The sequence below is a fragment of the Leucopleurus acutus genome (assembly GCF_964270905.1).
Source record: "Leucopleurus acutus genome assembly, chromosome: 5".
Taxonomy (NCBI): domain Eukaryota; kingdom Metazoa; phylum Chordata; class Mammalia; order Artiodactyla; family Delphinidae; genus Leucopleurus; species Leucopleurus acutus.
Genome location: NC_139147.1, coordinates 142,234,257 through 142,261,990, shown reverse-complemented (window position 1 = coordinate 142,261,990; position 27,734 = coordinate 142,234,257). Strand labels below are relative to the sequence as shown.

Genomic DNA, 27,734 nt, shown 5'->3' with positions numbered 1-27,734 from the left:
TAGCTCGTGGTCTCTCTGGCAAGTGAGTTAACCACCTTGAACTTCAGTCACCTCACCTGTGCAGTGAAATAATATTGGTACTTACTTGACGGCATCATAGAGGAGATTGAGTGGAATCAGGTTTATGGACTGCTGAGCCCATCCATAGTGCCTGGGGAGTGCCCAGTACATGGGAAACAATTTTATCATTATCTTATTATTACAAAAATTGTAAAAGTGATGGTATTCAGTCAGCCTTCACCCTGGAAGTACGGAGCTTGATTGTCCAAAAGGCAGGAGGTCAAAGAGAGAGACCCAAAAGTCAACCTGCAAGTTTCCTTGATCATTTTGTGTCATTCATTATTCTTTTTTTCAGTTTTAAATTGTTAGGATGTGTTTACTGGTAACAATCTCCTTTTTATAGATGTCCTGGCATTTTTCATCCTCAAGAGATATGTTCCATGGTCCATCGTTGAACTTAGGGAACCCTCAGGGTCTGTGGAAAATAAGAATAATAGATGTAAATAGTTTATCTGTACCATTTTTAAAGATTCCACATATAAGCGATATCATATGAACCTATTTACAAAACAGAAAGAGTCTTAGATGTAGAAAAGAAAGTTATGGTTACCACAGAAGAAACATGGTGGGGAGGGATAAATTAGGAGCTTGGAATTAACATACACACACTACTATATATAAGATAGATAATCAACAAGGACCTGATGTATAGCACGGGGAACTCTACTTAATACTCTGTAATGACCTACATGGGAAGAGAATCTAGAAAAGAGTGGATATGTGTATATGTATAACTGATTCACTTTGCTGTACACCTGAAACTAACACAACATTGTAAATCAACTCTACTCCAGTTAAAATTTTTTAAAAATAAAGAAGAATAAATGTTTGGTCACCTGCCAGGGACTGCAGCCACTTGAACGCAGAGTTGGCTCTCCCACTTGGATTGAATGTCATGCTGAAGCTGACCACCTTCCTGCCTTTTTTCATAACATCTACCCCTGTCTCTTGCTCTGATGCTGTTCTACTGTCCACAAGCAAACTTCTGTCCCTGACGGTTTCATACCTATTTTTTCCTGCTTCTGTTTCAGCACAGCATCCTAATATCCTTCATTCAGGGAGCTCCCCCAGTCCTGCCATGATTCATTAGGATTGAGATCCAAAGTACCTCCGCTTCTGCCCTGCTGCAGCATGCCCCTTTAATGACAGTTTCCCTCACCCCTTTGTCCAAAGGTAATATTACATGTTTAGTCACTTACTATACGCATTTCTTCACTGCCCAGTGTCCAAACCTCGTATTGGTCAGTGAGATGGATATTTCTCTGCTGGATTTGAAGTTCCAAGAGGGCAGGGGCTGTGTGTTGAACAAGTTTAGTGGAGTCTAGAAGGCAGGCCCATACGTAGGTGCTGAGTAATGCTTTCCTGCTGTTTTGACTAACCACATGCAGGCTGTTTTCGTATAATTAGGATGAATCTAATTTTAAAATGAACAACCGTGTGTCCTCAGATGAACCAGAATATACACTTACAAGGCGCTGCTGTCCTGCATTATAAATAAGGGAATAGGTTGTCCGGCAGAAAAGCTCTGCTGTTCTTTTCCCTTAAAAAAAACAAAAAAAAAAAAAACAAAAAAACTCTCCACACATCAGAGCTGAGATAGAAGATCTTCCCATCCCCTCACCTAAGTTGGCAAGGAATCGGGGCCCCAAAGTGGATGTTCTTGGCAAAGATGAAACCCAGCGAACATCCACAAGTTAAGAAGAGAGGCTTCTGAGGATTTGTAAAGAAACGTCCTTAAGAATGGCTTACAGTGACTAGACCCTAAGGGGGGCGCCTGATTCCCATCCTGGGTGACAGCGGGACTTCCTCAGGCGATGGCTTCAGGTTTCTGCAGGGCCGTGTTCTGAGGCCCTTGGAAAGTGTCAGCTGCATCGCTGTTTACAGACCTGTTGCTGGTGTGGGGAGCCCCTTGCACTCATTGCCGCCGTGGCATCCCTCAAGCTCCGAGCATTTTCTTGAGATTTTTAACATCTCAGAATTCCCACTGCAGGGAAGATGAGTGATTTAACATCGCCCTGAGGGGGTTTATAGTTCACTTCTCTTCTTTGTCTAGCAAGGTTTTGAAATAGCTGTTTCATTTTGCTATTCTGTGGTTTTCAATCCCCACTGGTAATTCATTAAAGTTCATTTGAACCACGGCTGCCGTTGTTTTCATCTTTGGCTCTTCCTGGCACCAGAGTAAGACCCCTTTCTCGGAGTCAAGTGTAACTTATTTGAGTTCTTGCAGAATTTTGACTTCAGGGGCATTTGAGACTCATAGGGATTGTGCTTGCATTCCCTGCCAGCCTTGAGCAGAAGATGTGGCTTTGCCTGTGCCCTCGATGGGAGAGAGAGGAATGTGCCTGGAGTTGGGTTTCAGATGGTCTGAAAGAAGTCGATCTAGAGCCTGTGGCTCAGAGGATCCCAATGATTCTGTGCTTAGGACTTGGGGATGGGAAGGCCGGCCCCTCTGCTAGAGGGCTACTGTGGACCCAGAGAGTTCTCACATCCGAGGAACCTGGGGCTCAAGTGGCCGCCAGCTTAGTCTCTCTTCAGAAGACTTGCCATTAGAGTTTGGGTTCCCCAGAAGCAGACCCTGAGATGAGAATTGAAGTGCAAGTCGTTTTAGGGGGAAGGTAAAGAAAACACCCATAGGAGAGTGGGGAAGGGGGCCAGAATGGGGATAGCAGTCAATAAGGAGGCATTATTAAACCGGTTACCACTGTGGGCACACTGGGGAGCCCTGGGAGACAGCGTGGATCATGTCTCACAGTTACCCACCCAAGAGGCAAGGGAGTACCTACTTCTTCACCAAACCTGTCAGGCATCCGTTGAGGACTGCCTACAGAGGCGACTGATTTCCCGGCATTTCAGGACTGCCACTTGGGCAGCCAACAGCACACCTTGAGGCAAAGGAATGCAGTTTTTGGCAGCTGGAAGACAAGCTCATGGGCATTGAAGTGGAGCCCATGAGGAGGGGGGTCAGGGCACCAGCATCGTCTGCTACACGTAAGCCTTCCTTGTCAGTGGCATATATCCCTGGAGGGCAGCCTGTAGTGCTCATTTCCACCCAAGGACCTCTGGCCTCTTTTGGACTTCTGCTTCGTATTCACGAGGCACAGACTGCCTTTAGCTGGAGCAGTGGAGCTGACCCCACAAGCACCTGGTTCAGAGTTGACTGGAGAGGGATCCAGTGAAACAGGAGGCACAGCCAGATCCCCAGCTCTGTTTCCTTACCCTCATCTCTCTCCCACACTGTCTCCCTTCTGTCTAAGACCTCGCTTGTTGCCCAAGATCGCCCAGAGGTCCTGGCGAGCACGTTCTCTTTCCTAATAGCTTCTGCTCTTGCCTCTACCAGGCTTTTTTTTTTTTTTTTTTTTCCTTTTGTACCCCTGGAACATGGTTTCTCGACCTGGGTGCTATTGATACTTGGGGGCACGTAATTCTTGGCTGTGGGGGATGCCATGGGCATTGCAGAATGTTTAGCAGCCTCCCTACCCTCTACCCTCTAGAGGCCATTAGTGTTCCACCCCGGAGTTATGACAGTGAAAAAATGTCTCCAGATGGTGATTGTCAGTTGTCCCCTGGGAGGCATAGTTGTCCCCATTGAAAACCACTGCCTTAGACCAGTCCCAAGTCCCCGTGCTTCCCTCCCCCAAGCTCCTCGCCAATTACACTTAGCCGTCATGGCCGGTGGGGAGAGGCATCCCCAAATCTGCCTCCTCTTCCACCTGCCCTCTTCCCACCAGGAATCAGGAGTCAGGAACCAGTGCCCTGGTCTGTGGGTCTGTCTGCCTGCCTGTCTCTTTTTCCTCCCTTCCCCTCGCTTCTCCCCATCTGCATGGTGAACAGCTGCAATTTGGAAGATGCCACTTTTCATTTCTTCCTCCCTTTTAAAGCTTCCTACTCAGTTCAGTGAAGCAAACACTATAATGGGAAATCAGCTAATAGCGTGAGATGTCACATTCAAAAAATTTTGTTCGTTCATTTTTTTTATCAAACCCGTATCCGGTACCAAATGTGTGCGAGGTCCACGCTCGGGTGCAGTGGTGAGCCCATTCCCTCGTCCCTCCAGACGGGTCCACAAAATGATTACACGAAGGACAGCCTCACCAAAATCAAGACTGTTTTCATTTTATCAATACATGTATATCCCGGATTCCGGTGGCCGGAAGTACAGAAAGCCAGTATCGTACCAGGAACAGTTGCAATTACTGTCAGTGTTTCCTCGTGTGGGAATTCTAACTCCACGGCTTAGAATTATGAAATCCTGCTTTGAACTACAGGATACCTCTGTCACGTTCAGAAGTATGTTGTGAGCGCCGTCCACCTTGACAAGCGGGTTTCACAGTTTAACCGGTGCCTGAAACAAAGTGTTAATAGATCTTTCACACTCCTGTTTGCCGGCATCATCTCTGCTGTTCCTGCTTTGTTGAGACGAACAAGGTAGTTGTCCACATTTTGGGGTAATCCCGTCCAAAGGTGGCTTCAAGCAATCCCAGAGACGGTGGCCTTGCCACTGCTTGTTTGGGCTGAGGGTTGGTTATGGAGAAAAGGAAACGGTGCAAATCACAAAGGGGAGGATGTTGAAGGCACGAGGATGCCTCCTTTGCAGTGAGTACCGCCTGTGGGGATGCTGGGGTCGTGCCCCGGTCACGGCTGCACGGCTGTGCGGTGGGAGTGTGTCCCACGCGGCCCTGCTCCTCTGCACCCACACGTCTCAGACTGCTGCCCCCAGGCTGGCTGGTGGTAAAGGCACCAAATCTCCTGCCCCAGCCCTGCCCAACCAGACTCTGCATTTCACCAAGATCCCCAAGGGCTTCACCGCAGTGGGAGTTAAGCTTTTGTTCTGCTTGCATCTCCTCAGGTAAAAAATATGCAGTCCAAGCATACAAAAGAGTTACCGGGGTAACCCTGGTGGGTATTGACTAACCCATTATACCCAGGTTATTGTTTTTCAGACTTGGTAATCAGCACGTTAGTGGGCCCCAGTCAACGTAATGAGTCCCATCAACAAAAGTTTTGGGTAAGAAAGACTAGAATAGAAGGTATTAGAGTAAATCACATGTTTTTGAAGCATTTTATTTCATTAAAAAAATGCAGGTACATGCACACACACAGACACCCCACCTTTATATGTATGTCCTGGGTCATAATAGCAAAATAGAATTCTGGCTGAGGTTATGGTAAAAAACAAACAGGCAAACAAACAAACAACCCCCCCAAAATGAATGTATCTCTTTATATATATGCAGATCAGTGTTTTAAAAAAATAAAACCCCAAACATATGCATTTGATGAAGTGTGGCCCCTCAACTCTCCCCAGAGATGATGAGACTATATTCCCTAAACCAGATTCCTGAACTAGTAAAATGTCTAAATAGCATATATGAATGTTAAAATGATCTCAGTTGCACGTTCATGACAGTAAGCATTTGCATTTCACCCTCAATTTCAAAAAACAACTCTCTATCAGAGAATACCTCAAAATCTTGAAAAAGACACCTTTAAAGAAAAGCTCATTTTAAATGAAGAAAATACAACTGTAGGCTGATGGAAGGACATCCATTAACTGGAAGGAAATGATAATTTTGAACCCAAAAGAAAGTCCCCAGGTTATGAGAAGTACAGGGTATCCCAAAAGTGGTACTGCTGTTTTAAAGTTTAATGTCTTCAGAAGTGTGAATGCTACACACTTAACAAAAAATGATCTGGAAGTTTAATCATTTCCATTTCTTCAACATTCATTTAGCTTTGCAGATTTTGAAAAGTCAGTTTTTACTTTTAACTTATTGTTTCAGGGGTTGACAGCTTCCATCAGAGAGACTGAAGAAAAAATTAAAATGAAAAATCTCATTGTCCGTGGAATTGTTTCCTTAATTTCATTTTCAGATTGTTGATTGCTATCATATAAAAATACAGTGGATTTGGGGGGAACAAAATTACTTTGCAAAAGCCACAAAGCTCCACGAGTGTCCAAGAGATGGGGGTAATGAAGCTTTCCAGAGCATTCTTGTCTGAATTTGTAGCATTAATCCTTCTGAAGACATTAAACACCTGGGAGCTGGAAGGCAACCATGTCACTCTTTGAGCACCCGCCTGTGTGAAGCTGAGGCCCAGAGACCTTGAGAGTCGGATTTCACCACGTGTGGGAGAGAACTAGTCCTGGGGCCTCAGCTGGGCACTGTGAAGGAGGGTGCTAATGCCAGGATGAGACACGGTTTCAGGGCAGGGCTTTCAATCTCTCAGACAGGATTCGTGCCAGGATCCGTGTCCGTGAGAGTGCCTTTGCCCTGCAGAGCTGGTCCTGAGCTTTCCCTCCATCCTTTCAGACCCCTTCCCACCTTCTTCCTCATCCACGGGGCCTCCGACTTTGCTGGAATGGTTGTGTCCCCACGTGGTGCCTTAGAAGGATGCCAGGGAGCTAACTAAAGCAGTATTCCATGAAACAGGATTTCAGATATGCTTTGAAGGAACAGTTGAAAATGTTTTCTTTGTTTTCTTCTGTAATATGTCTGTCAACGCTATAGACGCTTTGCTTTATTAAAATTGAAAAAAACATGATGGTGTCCATATTCTTGAAGAATGCTGTGTTTGGGGGGACATTTAAAATATAATTTTACATGTTGTAAAAGGTGAGAAAACTAGTGTTCCGTCTCTAACTAGGTGTAAGTGTTAAAGTAGGTGGTTTAGCTCATTTTTTAAAACCATCCTGTTTGTTTGTTCCAAAACTTTTTGCTAGTGCACAGCTCTTTGAGAATATATATTTATGTATATGTGTTCAGATTATATAATTTGAGTATATATGAACATATGTGTTTTGAACATATGTTGACTATTAAATATATAATTTGAAACCAATATGAGAAAGGATTTGGAGATATTATAAATGGTAGCATGTTATAACAACTTCTTATGTTTATTTATTTCTAAATGGAATAAATTGCAATTCCTCAATATTGTGGTTTGATTTTTTTCCGTAAGTTGTGTTTTTACTTAAACAAATAAAACATTAATTTGAATAATATCAACTTGTAGTTATTCATATTTGTCATAAAGTATTTTTAGCAATTTTTTTGCTTGTTTGAAAAAAATCCAATATTTCAGGCTCTCACTTCTTGTTGCATGATGGTTACAATTGTATAAAGTAGCACTGTTGCCCTCAAGACTAATGAGAACATGACAAATTTTGAGGTCCATGACAAATTTTGAGGTCCATGCCAAAAGAACATTTTGTTTTTGGAACATTAGCTGTAGAAAACCACATATTAGTGGAGTGGTTTTCCTTTGTGATTTATCATAGATGTTATGTTCATTCAGTTGAAAAGTACAGTTCATTGTATTAAGTCATTCTTCTATCTATAGCATTTTGGACAGATTTCATATATACACTTTTCAAATTAGTAAGAAAGATACATGTTTCCACGTGCACCAATCTGATATGACTCCACACCATGGAATCAACTGTGCCCATCTGTACATGTCTGAGGCTTGAACCCCTCCCTATACCTACAGTTCCACAGTCAGCTATACACAGTATGCAGGGTCTGCACAGTCCTTGGTTCCATCCAAGAAATCCGAGATTTTTTTTTTTATGAAGTATCAAAGACAGAATCTTTGCTGGAAGCATTGTGTGTTTGAATTACCTACTGTAGCTTTTCCTTTTCCACATAAGAAACCTGAATCATAAGAGTAGCCATTAATCCTACAGATTCTAGTAGGTCTATCATAGAGCTTAGGCAGTCAAATAGTTTTGTGCCAACTCAAGTAGGTTTTGTTGGCTGTTGTGTTTGAACTCGGCAGTAGTGCTATGATTGATGAGTAGTGTTTGCTATGAAATAACAATTAGCAGTGGTGGCCTGGGTGTCAGGTATTTTCTTATCCTGTGTCCATACCTAAGGAAGATTAAATCCTCAAGATGTGGTCCCGTTATGTTGCCTTTGGCTTTAGTTCTGTGCCTTTGAAGTGAAACTATGCTTGTTCTGAAGACATGTTTACTTTCTACGCAATAGTAAATCAGAAAACTCATTTGTAAGTCAAGGACTATGTAAGAGTGTTTCCAGATCGGCAAGTTTAGTGTAATATCACAAAACAAAGCACGCAGTGAACTTTTTTATTGTCTTTTTGGTTTTCTGAGTCCTGAGACTCAGATGTATAAATACCGCGTTACCGATACTTTAAAAATTGAAATATCAGAATTGTTGGAACTCTTTCAAGAACATGCTCGGTTCTCAAAATAAAATTGAAGACAATATTTTCTATTATATATTTTAATTTTTTAAATATTTTATTTATTTATTTATTATTTTTGGCTGTGTCAGGTCTTGGTTGCGGCACACAGGATCTTTCGTTGTGGCGCACAGGCTCTTCTTTGCGGCATGCGGGCTTCTCTCTAGTTGTGGCGAGCAGGTTTTCTCTCTCTAGTTGTGGCACGCGGGCTTCAGAGCGTGTGGGCTCTGTAGTTTGCAGCACGCGGGCTCTCTAGTTGAGGCGCGCGGGCTCAGTAGTTGTATCACGTGGGTTTAGTTGTCCCACGGCATGTGGGATCTTAGTTCCCCGACCAGGGATGGAACCCACGTCCCCTGCATTGGAAGGCAGATTCTTTACCACTGGACCACTAGGGAAGTCCCTCTGTCATATTTTAAAACGGCAAAATTGTGTTTATTTGTGTAATTTATCATTTGGACTTCACGGTCTACTTTACTTCTCAGTTACAATACCCATCCTCTCAGGAAGCTTTGGCCAGCCCCTTGACATGGAGAACAGGAAGGAACTAGATTGTATATGAGAAGATAAGGCAGATGGGGGATCACAGCTGAGCTTCTGTTGTGTCTACCAAGCTTGGAGGATAGAAAATTTGGGAAAGAGGGTACGACAGTGAAAAATTGAAGTTGGAAGGTCAACAGAGCCTGTGTTTCTTATTTCATCAAGTAAAACTGAGTCTTTGTCGATCAGCGTGATTGGACTCCCTTGAAATCTGCCTGTGAGAAGACCTGAGTAGTGTTTCCTTCCATTATTATTAAACTGTCTCCCAAACCTGGAAGCTCATAATTGCTTACATTACATGAAGTGACCATAAGATCCTCAGGAATTAAAGATACGAAGAAAGAAGTCTATTGTACAGTTGGTATTGGCATTCTTTCCATGGAGAGATGAATCGCTTTCTTCAACAAGTCCAGCACTTGACTTTGTGAGGGCTTGGCAGAGAGAGCACTAGGAAACAAGTGGCTTTGTGTTCGAGCCCCTTGCACGGTTGTCTTTCCTTTGTAGGGGCTGGTATTCTTCAGGAAGAAATGAACGGTGGCCAGATATGTCTTTATACCTTAGAGGATCCTTGTAGAAAGGAACCAAGTGCTAGATCCCTGTAGATGTTTTAAGATGTCACCTTTCCGGTGGCTGTGACGTGTGTTGTTTTGACCATCATTAATTGAATTTAGTATTCTCTGGAATAAAGGGTGGGTTAAGAGGGTCTTGAAAATCATATGCACATCTTCTTTCATTTTCCTGCCATGTTCAGCCACAATAGTGTTAATATAACACAGCAGGGGAGGTATGAACCTTGGACAGACCTGAATATAAATATGGGTGTCCCCACTAAACTGGCTGATATGACATTAGGAAAAGTTGCTTAACTTCCCTGAGTTTCCATTTCCAAGTATATAAAAATGTTAAAAAAAGAAAAGTCTGCCATGTAGGACTACAGGAATGAGAGGGAATACCTGGAAAACAAGTTATTAGTGTAAAATTAAAAGAAACTGAAAGCAGAGCTCTGAGTTTAACATGAAAGTTTTGAGGTATGCCTGCATCCAGGCCACTTTCTCCTGGTTGGGGGAGAAGGAGGGAGAGAGAAAATGTAAACTTAAGAAGAATTTCCAAAGCTGCGCTCATGAGGAAGTTTTTTTTAGCTTTTATTCACAGTTTTAAAGCAAAGCTAGACTCTCATGGTTTCCTCTTGGACAAAGTGGAGATACGCAGGCTGATAATAGCTAGGAAATTTCACAAGTTGAACAGCCATAGGCACGGCATGTTCTCATGGATTAATGTCAGGCCGGAGGAGGTAGTCTGCCAGGGACCGCTGGGTTCTGCCCCAGCTCTGGGTGATGCTGAGGGTGACACCACAGAGACACGAATGATGTGCTTATCCAGTGTTCACGGGTCACAGAGTCGGAGCGGGGGAACCAATATGCCCCACCACAGAACGTGGATTTAGAGACCTTGAGGGGCTGGAGCGGTGGGTCCAAATCAAGAAGGCCTAAAGGAGGATTTAAAACCACAACACTACGTTAGTTACATGTTTGAGGCCCAGATTCTAGGAGACCATTCATCGTCAATTTAGTATGAGCCGTTAAGCAGTGTGATGTCTCAACTTCCACTGGGGCCATACATTCCATGAAAACAATGGCTCTCAAACTTGAGCTGCATCCCTTTCACCTGGAGGGCTTGTTGACATCCGGATTGCTGGGCCCATCCCAAGAGTTTCTGATTTAGCTGGCCTGAATTGGAGCTGGAGAGGTTACCGCTTGAGCAAGATCCCAGGTGATGCTGAGAAGAACAACTTTGCTCAGATCTAGGGAGATTACCGTTATCTCCTGAAGTATGGAAGCAGTTTTGGGTCCGACTCTTTCAGTTAGGTCAAAAGCCAGAAGGATGGAAAGAATTCTGGCAACCAGGTAATATCAAGGGCCATTGAGGAAAGAGGAGCATATGGAGAAGAGAAAAACGTCAGGGATGTAGTAGCTGCCTTCCAACACTTGAGAGATTAACATGCTGAAGAGTCTTGGTTAAGAGTGTATACATTGGAACCAGATAAACCTGGATTTGATTCATAATTCTGCCACCCTTTTACATGTTTAACAGACACATCTATGGTGCCAAGTACCAGGCACTGGTCCAAATGCTTTACACATATTAGCTCATTTAATCCTCGTAACAAAACACCTTATGAAATGGGTTCAGAGAGGTTGAGCAACTTTCCTAAGGTCACATAGCTAGGGAGTGGTAGAACTGGGATTTAGATGCAGAGTCACGTGGAGTCCAAGTTCATAAATAGCACATGACGCTGCCTCTCCACTATTGTCTCCTCTGTGCTTAACGGCTGTGAGTCCTTAGTGATACCTGCAGCTTCTCGTGACTCAGTTCCTCCATCTTTGAAACAGACACCATCCTTTTCTCATAGGGTTGTTCTGAAGGGTTAAAAGTGTTTGTAGACCATCTAGCTTGTGTCTGTTGTGTAGACTTCTGTGATACTCAAAAGTAGGCACAGTGGGTAAAGTTAGGGTGGGTCACAGTGTGACTGAGAAGTACTGAAACCTACCTGTCAGTTACGGGGTCCAGGGCATCAGCTTTGGGGGATTTCTCTGAACCCAAATGGCCCTCTGTAGGGACAGTCCCAGTTAGCATCCACACCTTGACGAGGAGACTGGACTAACTGATAATTCTGGCTTTAAAATTCTACAACTGTGTAAAGCATTGACTGCATTCATTTGAAGTGTCAGTCTTCCTCAGATGGTTTGGTTATTTCCCCTTTGCTCACCGGAAGATTTATGCAGATTCTCAAAAATTCTGCCTGTCACAGATAAGGCGGTTATCTGTGACACCTGCTCATGGCCTGTTATCACACACACCTGCTCATAGCTTGTTGCTCTTCAACACCTGTAAATAAGTCAACAACATGTGCTCTTATATCCAGCAGCTATTTCTTGCCTGGTTTCCTTATACCTCAGTTTTCCGTAGTAACAATATAGTTTGATTTTTGCATGTATCTGAAACCTTCATATTTTAAAGCAATAGCGATTATTTTCAGAGATACTTCATTATACTCCTAAGAAGCAGGTTGAATGCTTTCCTTGATATACATGTACAAATATGATAAGGAATACCAGACAGCCAAGGAGAAAAGCTTATTCTGGGATGCCCTATTTTGTTGGGGAGTCGCACAGCTAGGGGTAGGACTAATGTTGATGCCAAAGACCTGTGACAGTGGAGCGTACTTGAAGTGCTTTCCCAGCTCCCATTTGGCTCCTGCATGTATGAGCAGTTCCCTTAACTGGGCTGACTCTGGAATTAATTAATAACTCATCAATCTCTCGAGTTTATTACATGCTAGTAACTGTGCCAAGTAAATGGATAGAGCTGGTTCTGGAGGAGGACAGATATCTAATTAGGCAATTACAGAGGCAGGGGGATACCTGCAAAGATAGAGGGAAAGTCTGGGTTCTGGGAGCTAGCTCAGTCTGACTGTCTACTGGGGAGATCATGGAGAATTTCCCAGAGGAGGTGCTGCTGGATCTGTTTGGAAGAATTAGTAGTAGTCAGACCGACAAAGTCTTGGGGGTGTGTGTGTGTGTGTGTGTGTGTGTGTGTGTGTGTGTGTGTGTGTGTGTGTGAATTAGATAAATGTATGCATACTGGGCACATGACTCCCAGACCTCCTACCTCACTGGGTTTCCAGAATCCTAGCAGCCAGGCCTTCACGCTGCAGGCAGTAGTTTGAAAAAAGCATTTTTCTGGGAAATCTGAGCAGCCCAAGAAGGACTTAAGATATTGAATCAGGGGTACCCTGAATTATGTCCAATCATATCAGTCTCCAAAGTAAAAGGTAAAGTTGAGAAAATCTCCTGGAAAGGAGAAGAAAAAGGTGGTGATGGTAAATAGAAGAAGAAGAAGGAACAAGATAAATAAAGGATCAGTTTAGTCAGTCCAACATCTTAACAAGAGAAATATCGGGAAGAGAAAACAGGAAAAATGAACAGAAGGAACCCACTAACAAACTAATTCAGAAGGATGCATGAGGGCACAGAGACAGATGAGCTGACTCTCATCCTCCCTCATGGGGAATAAATAGGTACTGCCTGGAACTGAAATGTCATGTGATACAGTCATGTTACTGTGAACGTGGAGGTAAAGCCTTCTTTTCCTTAAATAAATGAAAGAGCTTAGAGTGGTTATCTCTAGGGAGGAGGAAATGGGAGGAGGAGTTCGGAAGGAAGTTTTGCATAACAAATCTTATGAAACTATTTGATAGGGGCTTCCCTCGTGGCGCAGTGGTTAGGAATCTGCCTGCCAGTGCAGGGGGACGTGGGTTCAAGCCCTGGTCCGGGAAAATCCCACATGCCGTGGAGCAGCTAAGCCCATGAGTCACAACTACTGAGCCTGCGTGCCTAGAGCCCGTGCTCTGCAACAAGAGAAGCCACCGCAATGAGAAGCCTGCGCACCGCAACGAAGAGTACCCTCCGCTCACCAGAACTAGAGAAAGCCCACGTGCAGCAACAAAGACCCAATGCAGCAAAAAATTAAAAAAATGAAAATAAATAAATTTATTTTAAAAAACTGTTTGATACTTAAAACTATGTGCAAGTATAAATCGGAGATAATTTATAGCAGTGATGAAGTCGCCCAGCATACAGGAGATGGCGGTTCAGACTAAAGGAAAACTCTGAAGTCCTGGACGGGGTAACTAAAAACAAACCCACACTGAGACTCACCCTGATGAGAATGCAGCCAATCAAATGTTAAGGGGATGGGGATAACATTACTTGCAACATAACCACTGTCTCACAGCCAGCTAACCTCCTCTCAGCAATAGTAGATGCTGTATACCAGCAGAATGTGATTTTCAAAATGCTGAGCAAAAACCCCAGATTCTGTACTTGCTAAGGGAGAACTCAAAACTGAGGGTAAATTAAAAAGATAAACAAGATACAACAGATACACAAGACTGGGCTAATTAACCTTGCAGAAAGAACTACTAAAAGATATACTTGAACAAGAAGAGAATTGAACCCAGAAAAAAGTGTAGGTTGCAAGGAAAAACAGTGAGCAAAGAAACTGGTAAACGTAATGGGAAATCTAAATAAGCAGTGTTGTTAAAACAACAGCAACAACAGTAATAGTCACAATTTTTGATGAGTGTCTGTAACAAATAATATAGAACTTAGCTTTTGCACCATAATGGCATGGGTGAAGAGGAAGTGGAAATAATAACTTCCACAGTCCTTGTATGACTTTAGAGAAAGATAGAGATAATGATTTTCTTTAGATTTTGGTTGGTATACAAATTTGGGGATGACCTCTGTAGAAATAGAATAACATCCGAACCAGTGGAGGGGAATAAAGAAAATTCAATCAATTCAATAGATAGCAGGAGAGAAGGAAAAAAAGTACCAAGGAAGAAGTATGGCCAACAGAAAACAGCAACAAAAAATAAAACAATTGAAATAGGTCCAAATATATCTTTAACCACAATAAAGGTAAATGAACTAAACTCTTCAGTTTGAAGACAAAGATTGAAAGATTGCATAATAATATGAGCTCCAGGGGCTTCCCTGGTGGCGCAGTGGTTGAAAGTCCGCCTGCCGATGCGGGGGACATGGGTTCATGCCGCAGTCTGGGAAGATCCCACATGCCACGGAGTGGCTGGGCCTGTGAGCCATGGCCGCTGGGCCTGTGCGTCCGGAGCCTGTGCTCTGCAACAGGAGAGGCCACAACAGTGAGAGGCCTGCGTACCGCAAAAAAAAAAAAAAAAAAAAAAAAAAAATATATATATATATATATATGAGCTCCAACTATACACTATTTACAGACATCCTACCTGAAGCACAGTGGCTCAAAAAATTTGAGTGTAATGAGATGGAAATAGATATATCAGGTACATATGAATTAAAGCTAAAGTAACAATATTATAGTAAGTAAATTAAAATATTAAGGTGAGACTTAATAAAAGAGTATGTCATCACCATTGATCATTTCTGCCAAAATTTATTCTTTTTTATTTTTTTATTTTTTCCATCTCTGCCAACTGTTCTATTCTGTTTTTCATGGAAAGGCATTTTATTTTAAATATAAGAATGTGTACATGTGAATCCCAAACTCCTATCTCTTCCCCCTACCCTCCCCACTGGTAACCATAAATTCATTCTCCAAGTCTGTGAGTCTGTTTCTGTTTTGTAAATAAGTCGATTTGTATCATTTTTTTAACATCTTTATTGGAGTATAATTGCTTTACAATGGTGTGTTGCTGCTGTATAACAAAATGAATCAGCTATACGTATACATATATACCCCTATCCCCTCCCTCTTGCGTCTCCCTCCCACCCTCCCTATCTCACTCCTCTAGGTGGTCACAAACCACCGAGCTGATCTCCCTGTGCTATGCGGCTACTTCACACTAGCTATCTGTTTTACATTTGGTAGTGTATATATGTCCATGCCACTCTCTCACTTCATCCCAGCTTACCCTTCCCCCTCCCTGTGTCCTCAAGTCCATTCTCTACATCTTCATCTTTATTCCTGTCCTGCCCCTAGGTTCCTCAGCACCTTTTTTTTTTTTTTTTTGAGATTCCATATATATGTGTTAGCATATGGTATTTGTTTTTCTCTTTCTGACTTACTTCACTCTGTATGACAGACTCTGGGTCCATCCACCTCACTACAAATAACTCAGTTTCGTTTCTTTTTATGGCTGAGTAATATTCCATTGTATATATATATATGTGCCACATCTTCTTTATCCATTCATAAGTGTTGATGGACACTTAGATTGCTTCCATGTCCTGGCTATTTTAAATAGAGCTGCAATGAACATTGTAGTACATGACTCTTTTTGAATTATGGTTTTCTCAGGGTATATGCCCAGTAGTGGGATTGCTGGGTCATATGGTAGTTCTATTTTTAGTTTTATAAGGAACCTCCTTACTGTTCTCCATAGTGGCTGTATCAATTTACATTCCCACCAACAGTGCAAGAGGGTTCCCTTTTCTCCACACCCTCTCCAGCATTTATTGTTTCTAGATTTTTTGATGCTGGCCATTCTGACTGGTGTGAGGTGATACCTCATTGTAGTTTTGATTTGCATTTCTCTAATGATTAGTGACATTGAGCATCCTTTCATGTGTTTGTTGGCAATCTGTATATCTTCTTTGGAGAAATGTCTATTTAGGTCTTCTGCCCATTTTTGCATTGGGTTGTTTGTTTTTTTTGATATTGAGCTGCCTGAGCTGCTTGTAAATTTTGGAGATTAATCCTTTGTCAGTTGCTTCATTTGCAAATATTTTCTCCCATTCTGAGGGTTGTCTTTTCATCTTGTTTATGTTTTCCTTTGCTGCATTTGTATCATTTTTTTTAGATTCCGCATATAAGTGATATTATATGATATTTGTCTTTCTCTGTCTGACTTACTTCAATTAGTATGACAATCTCCAGCTCCATTCATGTTGCTGCAAGTGGCATTATTTTATTCTTTTTTTATGGCTACGTAATATTCCATTGTATATATGTACCACATCTTCTTTATCCATTCCTCTGTGGATAGACATTTAGGGTTTTCCATGTCCTGGCTATTGTGAATAGTGCTGCTGTGAACAGAGGGGTGCATGTTTCCTTTCGAACTATGTTTTTCTCTGGATATATTTGGCCAAAATTTAATGACCTGGATTTATCTTTATCTGTGCATTTGTGTCAAAGGCACCATGTTTACGAAGTTTATGCAAGCATACCTTAAGGGTGTTCTTAGACATTTTTAAAGTGTCAACAATTCTTCCATAAAAGATACTATTTCACAGATTATCAGTGTCCTATGTGGTGGCAATGTGACCTATGAATGAGTAGTTCTGCACCCATGGGTGTTCTGAGTAGTTCTGCACCCATGGGTGTTCATCAGTACTTGGCACATTGTTGGCAATGCTTGCTGAGTGCCAGCTTCTGAGTCTGTCTGTCTAATTCTTGGGAAGTAGTTTGTCTACAATGAGACACTAGGCCCAAATCAAGTATATTTTTGAAGCCACTTCTAATCACACTGAAAATTATCCAAGCAGCATATTTTATTTTTATTTTTTAAAATAACTTTTATTGGAGTAGAGTCGATTTACAATGTTGTGTGAGTTTCAGGTGTACAGCAAAATGAATCAGTTATACATATACATCTGTCTACTCTTTTTGAGATTCTTTTCCCATGTAGGCCATTACAGAGCATTGAGCAGAGTTCCCTGTGTTATACAGTAGGCCCCTATATATGGTAGTGTGTAGCATATTTTATTTTTAAACTCACTTCATGTAGCCGTAACATAATTACGAGTATCAGCAGGTCTGTAAAGATTATTATCAAAGTTTAAAATGAGATGGTGTGAAGGGAGCTCTTCCCCACCTCCTTCACTTTTTCTAGTAACAAAGTTATGCAGAAATCTTAATCCGTTTAACATTCTGTTAAGGTTTCAGATACTTCTTCCTCCCCTCTCACCAGCCCTTGCTACAGAAAACAGCCCACGTTCTTACACATCAGGCCAAAGCAATCTCTTTGTCAAGAGCTGAGCCCCAGTGGATCCTGTGGACGAGTCTCCCCTCTGTCCAGGAGAGAAGTCAGGTTGTGTAACCCTACTGCCGGGACAGGAGCGTGGTTACACGGTGTGGGTGGAAAATGGTTCTTGCACATGCACAGAAGCAGATCAGCTTTGGGGACAAGCTCCACTCGGCTGGGTGCCTTGCCCAGAAGGGGGTGGGGCTGGTAGCCTGAGAAACTGGGTGTTTTTCCCAGGCTTCTGGGTCACTGCCGCTGCCTTTCAATGCCCTTTAAAAAGCACCTCGAGGAAACTTCTCATTGGCAGCCGAGGAGCCCACTAGTTCCAGGGGAAGAATCTGAACAAGAGGAAAGAGGAATGTTCTCCCCTCTCTATTTTGCAGGGCTCCTGGAAAGTGGGCTTTAGTGCATTTGTTTTAGACGCGGGGCCAAAAGTAGCAGTTTAAAACGTGTTTTGTTCTGTTTGGGTTTTGTGGCTTCAAGTAATCTGATTTCCTTGCTACTTATTACTGTAAAACAATTTTAATCACATACGTATTTTCCTGACATTTAATAGTTTGGATCCGGGTGTGATCTTACCGATACCTTGCCCCCAAAATGCTTCAGGGGATAGTTCTATTTATTTCAAAGGACTTCACATCTGAGACTTTTCTTAAGAAAACCATCTACTTCTCATAACGAGAGTCTATTTTTTTTTTTTTTTTTTTTTTTTTGCGGTACGCGGGCCTCTCACTGCTGTGGCCTCTCCCGTTGCGGAGCACAGGCTCCGGACGCGCAGGCTCAGCGGCCATGGCTCACAGGCCCAGCCGCTCCGCGGCATGTGGGGATCTTCCCGGACCAGGGCACGAACCTGTGTCCCCTGCATCAGCAGGCGGTCTCTCAACCACTGCGCCACCAGGGGAAGCCCACAAGAGTCTATTCTATTTGACTTGAGTCATTTATTCCGGGACTATGGCTCTCAATTGTGTGATTTTTTTTTTTTTTTTTTGGATTGATTTGTTTAGGTCAAATAAAATGTTAACCCATTTTAAAGGTACAGTATGTACCAAATTGTTCAGCTGGTTTGTGAGTCTATGTTTATGCTGAGCCCCTGACCCATTTCAAATAATTTTTTTCCTTTTATCTTTTTTAATTATCAAAATAATAACATCCTTTTTATTTAAAAAAATCAACAATACAGGAAATGTTAAAAATAAGAGGACTCCATCCCAGTGTCACTGTGTGGTACCACTTAGCATTTGTGGACTAGCCTGAGAAACAAAAAAGTCTTTCTGCAACACGTGGCCACGTATCCAGAATGCTAGAATGTCAGACTGGAAAGAGACAGAGAGATTTATTCAAAGCTTCTCAATTTCAAGGAGCACTGTTTGGCCCCCAAATGGGGAGGTAATTTGTCTGAGGCTATCATTTTATTTTTATTTATTTTTTTATAAATTTATTTTATTTATTTCTATTTTTGGCTGGGTTGGGTCTTCGTTGCTGTGCACGGGCTTTCTCTAGTTGCAGCGAGAGGGGGCTACTCTTCGTTGCGGTGCGCAGGCTTCTCCCTGCGGTGGCTTCTCTTGTTGCGGAGCACGGGCTCTAGGCGGGCAGGCTCAGTAGTTGTGGCTCGTGGGTTCTAGAGCGCAGGCTCAGTAGTTGTGGCGCCCAGGCTTAGTTGCTCCACAGCATGTGGGATCTTCCCGGACCAGGGCTCGAACCAGTGTCCCCTACATTGGCAGGCGGATTCTTAACCACTGCACCACCAGGGGAGCCCCGGTTATCATTTTAATATGCCTGTGTCTTGGCCTTTGAACCCAAATACTTGGCCTCTAGGACCCTTTCCGCGATATCACACTGCTGACAAGTTTTTAATGTGTAATCTTTCATTTTTAATACCTTTTATTATTATCCTGATCACAAAAGTAATAAATGCTCTTTGTAGAAACCCACCTATCCTCTCACCACACACCATTGAAATGCTGGTGTATTTTCTTCCAGGCATTTTTCTGTGCCATTTTTGTACAAAAATGGGATCAGGCTTCCCATGATTTTGTGCAGTTTTTTTTTTTGGCTTAATAAATGATGAATTTATTCCATGTCATTGAACATTATTCCTTAAAATTATTTTTAATAGTTGCATGGCAATCTGTGCTATAGATGTACCATAACATATACGTCCCTTTCATGGCCATTTGAGAAGGTACCGGTTCTTCAACACGAAGAATTTGTCTTGAACACAGCTGAATATAAATCCTTGCTTATTTCACATGCTGTCTGGAAACCCATGAGCATAGAAATCATAGTCGTTCTATAATTTAGGAAATTCCTGGAAGGCTGGTGAATCATTAAAACCCAAAGTTATTTCATGTCACTACATTAGATATCCTTTAGTTAAAGTAAATAAAATCAGATCACTTTAGAGAACAAATCTCTGACTTGGTCTAAGATGACTTCATCATTGTTAATTAGGCCACATGTCTGTTTTATTAGCCAACTGCAAGAAGCATTAGGATAATATGCCTTATTACTTGGTAGATAAAGCCTCTGTCTTCACAGTGTATTTTATAAAGCTAATAAAACAAACTGTAGTAATAGTAATCATAGGAACAGCTCCTACTTCTTGAGAGTACACAGTGTGGTAGCTATGTGCTGAGCTCTTTACAGACATTACACTCAGTCTTCACAAGGCCCAATGAAGTAGGCGCTTGTTTTATCCCCACCTTACAGAGAAAGGAGCTGTAGCTCAGAGAGGTTAAGTAACTTGCCTGAGGTGGCACAGTGAATGAATGGTGGAAAGCAGACTTGAACCCAGGCCTGCCTCACTCCAAAATCCAAGATTGGGGTCAACCTCTCTCCAAGGCAATTCGGAGGAATTATTGTTTTTTCTTGATGATTTAAATGCCTTTGTTAGCAGTGGTTCTTAACCTTTGGGGAACTGTAGAACCATCTGAGAATCTGTACTGTTGTCTGGAAAATGGTCTATTTGAAAACATATGCAAAATTAAAAGTCAAATTTCAAGAGATATAGTTTCTAGCTTGAAGACTCCCACATTTGAGTGGTATCCTTTGAGTCATTACAATTTTTCAATCTTCTGGAATCTTTTGCTAAAATACAAATAACCTGTAAGAGGAGTACCTGGAGTGCTTGTCAACTAAAATCATGGCATTTTTGCTGAGACTGACTATGTAAATGGAAACAAAGATGGCAGGAAGCACTTGTTACATGCTGTACCTGTTCCTTATTTTTTCTGGAACCAGCCAGTTCAAGATGGGACCCCCAAACATTTTAGTAATGACACTGAATCATTACCACAGCATAGTTCCTGAGATATTATTTCACAGTCACATAATTAACTCTCAAGATATCCAACAATTATTTAGTGAAATATGAAGTAAAACCTTCATGTTTGTCCTGCTTATTAGATTAGCGTAGGTTAAAAGAACAAAGGCAAATTATTTAAATATTAGTCTGTACAACATGTTAGGAAGATAAAATGGAATCTGGTGCCCCCCCCCCAAAAATCCCGAACGTTATAAAACCAACACAGTGGTTTAAACATTTTTTGTGTCACTACTCCCATCATTAATGCATATAATTGAGAGTAGATTGTTTTTCGGTGCAATTTTTCTGATCATCTCTGAACTCTCTGATGCTCCTAACGATGTTAGCTTTAGAATTTAAACCAGTGGATTCATTGTCTTAGTGTGATGGAAAACAAGAGAAGAAATAGTAACTTCAGCTTAATTTTAGGTACGTAAATCACAGGTGGATAAGCCTGTCGTTTTGACTTTTTTTGTTTTGCTGTGCAAATGACAGAATGCACCATGTAATACATTCTAAAATGCCACTAAGAAGACGTGCTAAATGAAATCTCTTTAAATTTAGGGGAAGCGGGAGCAAAGTCATGGGGACAGAGGGTAAGGTGTTAGGCAGGCACTCTGATGTATGTGGTTTGAAATGATCTCTTAGAATTGAATGGCTGAAATTTAATTCTGCTCTATTGACCGAAGTGTATTTGGAAAGTAAAATGTGGTATTGAGCCTCCAAGAATACAAATAAATACATTCTCAATTAATATTTACATGATAGGTACTTATATAAAAACTAGGTACAGGAATTCTTTTCTCTTTAGAATAAGTATAATACGTAACATATTTGAGGATTAAAGGCCATGCTGCATGGGCATCTGAGGCTCTACCTAAACATCGTCTTTCTTGAGATGTTACTGTGGGTTTGGAGTTGGGTCTTTGTTTTTGAACAATGTGAGTCTGATTCTCCCAGGGCTTAAATCACTCCTCAGTCATCAGGTGGGTGTTCATTCATTCTTAAATGTTTTTTTTTTTTGCGGTACGCGGGCCTCTCGCTGTTGTGGCCTCTCCCGCCGCGGAGCACAGGCTCCGGACGCGCAGGCTCAGCGGCCATGGCTCACGAGCCCAGCCGCTCCGTGGCATGCGGGATCCTCCCGGACCGGGGCACGAACCCGCGTCCCCTGCATCGGCAGGCGGACCCTCAACCACTGCGCCACCAGGGAAGCCCTGTTCATTCATTCTTTCAGGCTACCGATAGGAGATTTACTGCACTGTGAGGGAAGGAGGGGACTCTTGACTCAGTCGATTTTACCATTTACAATAGGTTTGATGGAGGAAATTTAAAGTAAGAGCCATGTTATTAGCTGCCTATGCATGAACTGGTAACCTACTGAGGGGCCTGAAAGGGTTGAAAATGTTTAACTCACCGAGAGGCAATGAGAATGCAGTTGGGGAGAAGGAAGTTCCTTTTCTGAATGCCCAAAGACAATTAAATGTACACTACAGACCATAACTTCAGTCTTCTCTCAAGCTTGCAGGGTCTGGAGCCTGCGAAGCCAGCTGACCAGAGCTCCAAAGCAATCAGCTGGACACAGCTGCTTCCTCTTTTAGGAACAAAAAAATGACCCCGAAATAAATTGTCTAGCAGGTATTATCAGCCCAGAATGACTACTGTCATTTAGCCTCAGAGTGTTTTCTTTTCTTATATCTTACTCCATTTCTTTAGCACCTCGCTCTTCAGATGTGGGCGGGCCCTGGTCCAGCCCTGCAGTCAGCCCTGGGAGCTTGTTAGAAATGCAGCATCTGAGGCCCCCAACCTAGACCTGCTGGACCAGAATCTGCATTCGACGAGATGCCCCAGGGATTCATTAATGTCTGCCAAGCTCTGCTGTAAAACAGTGAAGCAATGACTGCAGGGTTGCCACCATTATGACTCTGAAGAGTTCGTGTAGCTCCCAAATGGGCCCAACTTTTCTCTAAAGGCAGTGTCCTCACCGGGAAACCCAACCCACTGGCTTAGAGGCGTGTGAGACCAGAAAGCTCCTTTCCCTCAAGACTTCCTTCTCTCCCTCCCTCCCTTTCATCCAAACAGTGTGTAGTCCAATAAAGCCTAACTAATCCCACAATTTGGAGAGATTTACCAATTTTTAACACCAAAAAACCCAAACTCCACAATTTATTAATTTCATCCTCTTTTCCCCAAAACTACTTCTAGAATGACAAACAAATCAGAAATTAGATGCATTCACAATTCACCACCTTTGCCCCTTTACTTTCTGCCTAGGATGGATGCTAACTAGTGGCCAAATGGATAAAAACTCTGGAAGAGACTTATGAAATAAACCTGCATAGTATACAAACATTACTGAATGAGAGGAACACAAACACACGTATCACTATCATGTACAAAACTCTGTTTCATAGTCCCACAAAGTGGAGAGGAACCTGGTTTGCTTTGAAGACGTTTCTATCCAGTGTCACTGGTTTCTATCCAGTGACAACCAAAACAGATGGAATGAACATATTCCTATAAGCTTCAAAAATTCTTTCAACTTTTTAATTTTTATTTATTTATTTATTTATTTTTTTACCGTATGCGGGCCTCTCACTGCTGTGGCCTCTCCCGTTGTGGAGCACAGGCTCCGGACGCGCAGGCTCAGCGGCCATGGCTCACGGGCCCAGCCGCTCCGCGGCATGTGGGCTCTTCCCGGATCGGAGCACGAACCCGCATCGCCTGCATCGGCAGGCGGACTCTCAACCACTGTGCCACCAGGGAAGCTCTCAACTTATTTTTAAATGACTTTCTCTGAGAGTCTAAAAGGACCGTGTGCTTTCTTTCTTACTGACTTATGTGAGAAGATAATAGTTTGCAGAGAAATTCAGTGAAGCTGCTGATAAAATGCTTTAAAAATATATTTCAGAGAGTGGAGCACTAATAGTGATGTCAAAACAGTGTCCCCGAGTTCTCCAGCCCAGGCCTAGCACGGCCATTTCTCCTCATCAGCCAGACAAAATGGAATAGTAAAAATCAATCCTGTATTTCATTGACTCTCAGAATACAGTTCTCCTCATGGCCTGTTAATAAAATATACCCTTGGAAGGGAGCCAGACTTCTCTTAGGCAGTTCAGACTCTCTGAAATAGAGCAAAATTGCAAGGGACAGGTAGCAGAGGAATATAGAAGTAAAAAATTAACTTTTGGGGTCAAAATTCTTATCTAAACAGATTGACTGGTCTGATTATTTTTTGAAGTATTGTGTTCATACCAGTGTTTAAATTGAATCAAGAGTAATGATTTAACTGAAGTTACGCTGCGTCATCAACTCTCAACAGCACTGAGAAACAAAATCAGTTTTGAGTTCACGTTCCTCACAGACAGAAGAGCATGTGGTGTCACTGAAGCCCCCAGCTGGGTGAGATCTCTCGGGGTCTCAAAAGCAAGGGTGTGAGGTAGAAGAGAACATGGGAACAGAAGGGTTTTGCCGAGTAGGTGGAAGAGAGAGTTCAAAGTCAGGCTGAACACCCCATTTGCCTCCATCTCTACTTAGGACCTGAGTAATGGTGGTGACCAGCCGAGGAGCCCAATGTCGGGGAAGGCCTAACTCTTGACGTTAGAGACCCAAATCTAATGGGGCCACTTTGGAAAATGCCACTCATGACTCTCCATTCTGTGTGGTGCCGCTGAAAAATAAGAATACAGCTTTGGGGGCTTCCCTGGTGGCGCAGTGGTTGGGAGTCCGGCTGCCGATGCAGGGGACACGGGTTCGTGCCCCAATCAGGGAAGATCCCACATGCCGCGGAGCGGCTGAGCCCGTGAGCCATGGCCGCTGAGCCCGTGCGTCCGGAGCCTGTGCTCCGCAACTGGAGAGGCCACAACAGTGAGAAGCCCACGTACCGCAAAAAAAAAAAAAAAAAAAAAAAAGAATACAGCTTCGGTCTGGAAAGCTCTGATTCTCCTCCTTATCTTTATGATCTTGGAAAAGATATATACTCTCTCTAGATCTTAGCTTCCTTCCTCTAAAGTCATCATCTCTTCATCTTGTCCCACTTTAGCATTCTAGAAACCTGGCCCTGTGATTTCAAGTCTGTCCCTAAACAAGGACAAAGATATGAGACTAGGAATTATGAGAAGCGAGGGAGACCATAAATTCTTTATGGGGAAGTTTCATCTAAAATTCATTACCGTGCTTGAAAGTAATTTATAGATACTCTTTAGTTAAGCCACACCTACCCTTGTAAATGCCAAGCATAGGTCCAGTTTTAAAGTGTAAAAACTGTATTCCATCCGTTTTATAACAGCTATATTGAGATATAATTCACATACCAATGCAATTCACTCATTTCAAGTGAACTGAAATTCTTCATAGAGTTATGTAACCATCACCATCTAATTTTAGATCATTCGTATCACCTCCAAAAGAAACCTGGTACTGATTACCACTGGTGCCTCATTCTCTCCCCAGCCTGAGGCAGCCACGGATCTTCTTTCAGTCTCTGTGAATTTGCCTGTTGTGGACACTTCATATCTATGGAATCATACAATGTGTGGTCTTTTGTGGCTGGCTTTTTGTCACTTAACATTTTCAAGGTTTTTTCATGGTGTAGCATGTATCAGTCCTTCATTTCTTTTTACTGCTGAATAATATTCCATTACATGGGTATACAATACTTGATTTTCCATTCATCAGTTGATGAATGTTTGGGTTGCTCCAGCTTTGGCTGTGATGCACAGTGCTGCTGTGAAGATTCGTGTGCAAGTTTTTGTGTGGACATATATTTTCATTTCTCTTAGGTATATACCTAGGAGTAAAATTGCTTTGTCATGTGGTAACTTCATATTTAACATTCTGAGGAACTGCCAGACTGTTTTTTAACATAACTACACTATTTTACATTCCCCTCAGCAGTGTATAAGGATTCCAGTTTCTCTACATCCTCTCCAATAATTTCTGGATTATTACTATTCTAATGGATAGGAAATGATCTCTTGTTGTGGTTTTAGGTTTGCATTTCCCTTGTGGCTAAGGATGTTGAGCATCTTTTCATGTGTTTATTGGCTATTTTTCTATCTGTTTTGGAGAAATGTCCTCATATTCTTTGTATATTTTTAAATCGTGTTGTCTTCTTATTATTGAATTCTTTGCGTATTCTAGATACAACTCCCTTATCAGATACATGATTTGTAGTTTTTCTCGCACTTCACATTCCATGTTTTGGATGCATTCATTTTCTTTTTTAGAAATATTGGAATCCTAAAGAACAGGTACCTTAATCTCAAGCCAAATAATTACCTATTGTACAGAGACATAAAGAATCTGGCTTTATTCCTAAAACACATGTGACACAGCAGAACCGTAGAAAATCATGTGCAATGGATGGTTTGCTGTTTCCTGATAAGAGATTTGGCACCAGTGGGAAAATCAATCTCTAACTAAGTTATGAAGAGAAATACGTACTCAAAAGATATGTCATCGAAATCGCCCATCGCTTATCATTAATAGATATTTATGGAACACCACTATGTATCGGGATTAAATAAGAACAGTTGAGAGTTTGATCCTCGTCGCATTGGGATTGATAGTCATCCCAACACAAGAACTTTTTAAAAACCTAGATATACTGTCTAAGGCTTTCAAAAAGTAATTCTTTAGAGATTTCCTTTTATTGTTTCCTTCTGTGTCTTCTCCAAAGATTGAATATTTGGTTTAATAATTTTTGTTCACATGTTGGAAATAAAAATATATAATACATACATACATACATATGTATTTTCTTTTTAAGAATCAATGATGTTAATTACTTAAGTGCCTTCTTCAGTTAACTTGTAGAAGTCTTTAAAAGAGCTACCCCAGGATTAATTTATTCACTGAACAAATAATTGCACTGTTTATATTCCAGGTTCTGGGGTAGGGGCAGGGAGTAAGACGGTGGATAAAACAGACCTTGATTGTGTCTCTTGGGGCTTACAAGCAAGAAACAAGTAAAAACACAAATGAATGTAGAGTTACAAATTTTAAGGTTGCTATGAAGGAAAAGAAGAGGGTGCTAAGAGAGAGAAATATGGAGACCTATTTTAGGCTGAGGGGGTCAGGAAAGTAGCCTGGGACATATAGAGGATCAGGTAGACCAGCCAGGGGAGGAAGAACGCATTGCAGGAAAGAATGTGCTAGGTCCGAGGGAGTGCAAGAAGGCTAGTGGGCTAGAAAGATAGGAAGTGAGAAAATCTAGGAAGAGCCTGTCCACATAGCGGGTTGTAGCCCACACTGAGGAGTTTGAATTTCGCTCAGAAAGTAGTGGAAAGGTTCTAAAGGCTTTGGCAGAGGAAATGACATGATCTGACATAAACTTTAAAAAGACCATATTGGCTGCTTCATGGAGGCGTTTGCAGTTGCCTGAATGAGTAGTGATGGTGGCTTGGACTAAGATGGGGCAATGGAAAACCGAGAAGGTGAATGGATTTGGGATTATTTTGTAGACAGGGCGTCATGGTTAAGAGTGTGTGTTCTAAAGCCAGACGACCTAAGTTAGAATACTGATTCCCCCTCTAAGTAGCTGTATGACCGTTGGGAAATGAGCTTCTCTGTAACAGAATCATTTCATAGAGTTGTTATGAAAATTGAGTGAGTTAACAATGTTCTCTATGCATCATAAGAGTACCTGGCAGGTAGCAAATGCTTTAGTCAGTGTTGTTGTTGGTATTGTTTTCCTATTTAAATGGACAGGTGTTGGCCATGGTTTAGATGGGGAAGTGGGGAGAGGTGTCAAAGACAACTGCCAGGTTTCTGGCCTGAGTACCCAGTGGTGGATGGTGCCAGGTCCTGAGGTGGAGGAAACCAGAGAGAAGCAGGGTTTGAGGAGAAGGGAGATCAAGAATCTTGTTTTGGATGTGTTAGTTTGAGATGTGCATGAGATATGCAAGTGGGGACACCAGGCAGCTGGAATCTGGTGCTCAGAGCAATGTCCTGGGCCAGAGATAGAGCTTACATTCAAGATCATACTCACTTGTACTGAGTAAATTTGTAAAACAGTCAGCACTTGGAAATAATTTAACCTCTTCCTCGACTGGCCAATGCAGGGCTTGGCTATTAAAACAATGCAGTGATCCTGACTTTCCT

General features: G+C 42.2%; 1 protein-coding gene across 6 annotated transcripts in view; it reads left to right on the top strand.

The window, feature by feature from the left end:
* THRB (thyroid hormone receptor beta) overlaps window positions 1-27,734 on the top strand; it is a 393,807-nt gene that overhangs the window by 12,366 nt on the left and 353,707 nt on the right. The window lies entirely within an intron of this gene.